Here is a 4,804-nt window from a genome sequence, read left to right on the forward strand (position 1 = left end):
TCACCACCAGATAACTAGACAGATGAAAAAGAATAGAGTAACAGCAAAGATGGCTTTATTGGTAATCAACAAATTTCATTGTTTATGACCAAATTTTAAATGCAAATATTAACATTTTAATACTCCATGTTTATTCTTATGTGACATCTTGACTGTTATGTTTAATTTATGTAATTAGAAAATGCTTTTCTTACTTTTCCTATAGGAAAAAATACTAAGATGAAAGTCTGAAATATTTTTCCCTAGGAATCTCAAAGAAGCCTCAGCCAAGACTGAATGAATGAAAATGGCATGACAGAAATAGAAATTGTTCTTTTGACTGTCAGCAGATATTTAAATAGCATGAGTGTCGTCTAGTTATAATGGATTCCTTTAGAATTGATGATACTTTGAGAACAAAGGGAATCAGCCCAGAGTCACTTATTGCAAAGCACTGGAGAATCTAATAGCTGTCAGGAAAATGACTGCTCAAGACTTTTAGCATAATAAACCCCTGGGCAAAATCTCCCAGAGTGACTCCCAGGCATACAGAGCCAACCGCCTTTCCATAAAACTACTACATTTATGATCACCTGGAGAGACTAAAGTGCCAAACATAAAATCCCTGCTGTGACTGGCCTTAATATTAAAAGCAAGGAAATGAACAAAAACTTTATAAGTGCAGAATTTGTATTTAGGTTCTCAATCTCCTAAAAGCAAGTATTTCATCTATATTTTTCACACTAATCAAATGGCAATCATTTCCAATTATTCACCTGTTAATATGTGACTGAACACATTTTATTTGCTTTTATTCTTTATAAATTATTTGCATTACAAATATAAAGTTATATTCTTTCTGCTGACAAGACTGGCCAATCAGACAAAATGATTACTAATTAACCAATAGATATAATATAATAAAATTTTAGTCATAAACAAGGACTAGCCTCAAATAAAAGTTAAGTGAGAATTCAAGCAGGAGGAAAAAAACTGCAGTTATAAACTAAAGAAACTAGAACATACATTAAACACAATATAAATACAATATAATTTAGTTGAAAGAATGTCAATATTAAAATGATAAATCATTTTATAATAAATAATGTCTAAAATAATTCTGTGGTATCAGAAATTAACATCTAATACATACAGCAAAACTAACCCTAATGTGATCCTAATTCAATGCAAATTGAAGTTATTTGCTACATTCAATTGAAAACATTTTTAAATCAAATTAATTTTCTTGGAAAGTTTGAATGTATTTTCTTTCAGAGCATTTCAGGGAAACAACTTGATTGAATGCTTCTGTTGCAGCATATCCTTTACAAGATCATTATAGAAAGGATATATATATATATATATGATCTCTATTCAAGAAGTGATGCCTATAAATTTGCCAAGTCATATAGCAAATTATTCTGCAAATATAAATAAGTAAAATATTTTGATACAAAGATTGAGACTACCTTAGATGAGGCAGTTCACTAGCTGGAATCCCAATGCAGAGATGTAGGAGAAGTTCTTCACAATATAAATATTTGAGGAATCATATGTTCCTGGCTCCCTCAAAAGTAGTATTGACCAAATAAGATGTGATGAAGTTAAGCTTAAGGAGCCAGACAAAAGGAAGAAGGCCATACTTTCAGGAGGCCCAGGAGGAAGCAGCTCTTCCTTCACCATGGTCCTCCTCTAGAGCATTTGGATTTCTGATTTCTAAGACTTTAAGATGTCAGTGTTGTGGCTACAACTTTCTCACACCAAGTGTTAAAATTGTAGTTAATTTCTATATTTTACAATATTGAATATATATTCCTTTTTATGTCAGCAATAGAGGTAGAATATAAAAAATTTGGAAAAGAATTGTAGTTTGATACAAAGGCTTTCTTCTATTAACTATAAACTAATACTCCCTATGAATCCTTACTGTTGAACTATATGTCATTTATTACATACCTATCATGTATTTATCAGTCTACCTTCTGATTATCTATCTACATGCTTTATAAGATTTATTTATGTAGCCGCTCATATTTGCTTTTAAAATTAACTGCATACATTAAGTAGATTGTATGACTAAGCAATCTACTAAAATGGAGATAAATGTATATTTATCACAAAGCAAAAATTAACTCTGCTTTATTCAAACAATTCAGGCATTTAATCTGTATTCTCGTTCTATGTACAACACTGGGTTTGGAACAACAAATGACTAGAAGATGAGAATAAATCAAATGACTGGCATGATTTATACTACAGGCATTTACTTCATTAACTTGACACACTTTAAATACTTGACTATTTATAAGATATCAGCCCAAGGATGAGAATTCTAAAGCTCTTATTCACCTTCTTTCATCAGTATTTTTTCTCCCCATGAACCGATATTCTGCAATATTAACACTGTTCTGAAATTTCATGAAGCTTGATATAGAATCCTTTACTTAACATCGCTTTAAAAGTCAATGAGACCAGCCTTACCATGGCATGCATCATTCTTATGGCATTGTCAGTGAGAAAGTAGAATATATTAAACACAATTTGATAACAGCCTCTGTCTTTAAATGATCAACTGCCTGGACTACATTTTCCTGATGGTAAATGGTATTGAAATGGTTGCAAAATTGTTAATGTCACATCTAGGAGAGAGTTGAAGGTATTAATATAGGATTAAGATATGTATGTTTTGATCATTACTTTTATACATGTATTGAAAAAAAGAGATTTTGTAATGAAGATGAATTTATTATATTAAAGGAGCCAAAGGTTTTAAATGTGACTTTATAACATATATTATATGAAAAATATTACAACAGAGGATAACAAGAATTAGTTAACAATGTCATGTTTCTTAACTTTTATCTATTTAAAACCTATATGTTTGTAATTTTTTGTATTATGAAAAATAATTGTTTTGCAATTGCTTTTTAAATTTTTTCTGATTTGTTTGGTAACATTTTATATTTGATGTTTTGTACATTTTCTCTCAAAATTGTATTGACAAACTGTGTAAGATTTGTAATATCCTGATGATAACACTGCCATGTTTCATGTTTAAATACAGTGAAATAGGAATGAAGAATTCTGACTTGAGGAATAAGAAAAAATGAGTGGTTGATATTGTTTGAAATGTCAATAGATGAGAAGGGCTGGAAGAGCAAAGATATGTCTAGAAAAAAAAAGAAATGGTTTACAAAAGATTCTTGAAGCCATAGATCACATACTAGTGAGAATAACTGAAGAAGAATATACTGAAATGAAAGAAAAATACCATATTTCAAGGCCTTTTAAGAACTATAAAATATGGAATGCTTCACGAATTTGCGTGTCATCCTTGCGCAGGGGCCATGCTAATCTTCTCTGTATCGTTCCAATTTTAGTATATGTGCTGACTGACCTACTCTGGTGATGGGATGGCCAAACACCCTAATAGTTGTGCCAGAAACCCCATCCAAGGACTGAGGAATCTGGATGCAGACGTCCACAGCTAGGCTCCGGGTGGAGCACCGGGAGTCTAATTAGCGAGAAAGAGGAGGGTTTATATGAGCGAGAATTGTTGGAACCAAGGTTGGATAAAGCACAGGGACAAATAGCCAAACGAATGGAAACACATGAACTATGAACCAAAGGCTGAGGGGCCCCCAACTGGATCAGGCCCTCTTAATAGGTGAGACAGTTGATAGGCTTGATCTTTTGGGAGGCATCTAGGCAGTGGTACTAGGTCCTGAGCTCATTGCATGAGATAGCTGTTTGAAACCTGGGACTTATACAGGGACGCTTGGCAAAATCTGGGAGGAGGGGACTGGACCTGCCTGGACTGAGTCTATCAAGTCAATCTCAATCCTCGGGGGAGGCCTTGATCTGGAGGGTGTGGGAATGGGGAGTGGGCTGGGGGGGAGGGGAGGGGGACAGGAAAGGGAAGAACAAGGGAATCTGTGGTTGTTATGTAGAACTGAATAGTATTGTAAAATAAATTTTAAAAAAGAAGCAAAAAAAAGAACTATAAAATAAATAGAAAGGCATGGGTTAAGAATGACCTAAGTCATGAATATTTTTGCAACTGCATTCCTTTTCATGATTAATGATAAATGTTTTGGAACTGTCCCCTTTCTTCCCATTCCAGAGACACTTTGGCGACTAGATCTAGTGATAGATTGCTTGTATTTTCTGTTATGTAAGAAAAGCCTAAATCCCATCTGTCACAAATTACATTGGATCTTCAATGACAAGCATTGCATATGATACAAATTTCAGGAAACCGAAGACTGAATAAACATTTAATGAATCAGAATACAGAAGAACACAGAAGCTCTTAGGTGTCACGAAGGTCACATCTAAGGCAACAATATTAATGTAAGAATAGGATGGATGTGGCAAGTGGAAAGAAGCTTAGTTCTTAGTCAAAAGTGACACTTCATAGAGCAAACTATCTTGGTCATCGATTTAAAAAGTCTTTGCATACAAGTTAACACTTCTAAAATTTCAATATTACTCGTATTTGTATTAAAATAGAAAATGCATTTAAATAGTAAGCTTTATGACAAACATGCAAGTACCATATCTCAATAATAAAGGAAAACTAATATAGTTGGGTCTGTGAGATGTCGTAGTAGGTAAAGGTGCTTTCAGCCCAAGACTGGCAACCTGAGTTGAATTCTTAGCTCTCATATAAATGTGGGTGAAGTGAATTAACTGTATAAAGTTGTCTTCTGACCTTCAGCCCTGTGCTATAGCAAATGAGACACACACACACACACACACACACACACACACACGCACAGTAAAATAAATTTTGTAATATATCTTTATATAGGACTTACACAAA

The 4,804-nt window shown here is 33.4% G+C and overlaps 1 non-coding gene across 1 annotated transcript; it reads right to left on the minus strand.

Moving 5' to 3' along the window:
* Positions 1-3,276: 3,276 nt before the first annotated feature.
* On the minus strand, positions 3,277-3,380 carry LOC121832502 (U6 spliceosomal RNA). The gene has a single exon (XR_006076146.1). It is a non-coding gene; the product is annotated as a U6 spliceosomal RNA (small nuclear RNA).
* Positions 3,381-4,804: the final 1,424 nt, after the last annotated feature.

This window comes from Peromyscus maniculatus, chromosome 9 (assembly GCF_049852395.1).
Source record: "Peromyscus maniculatus bairdii isolate BWxNUB_F1_BW_parent chromosome 9, HU_Pman_BW_mat_3.1, whole genome shotgun sequence".
NCBI classification, from domain to species: Eukaryota; Metazoa; Chordata; class Mammalia; order Rodentia; family Cricetidae; genus Peromyscus; species Peromyscus maniculatus.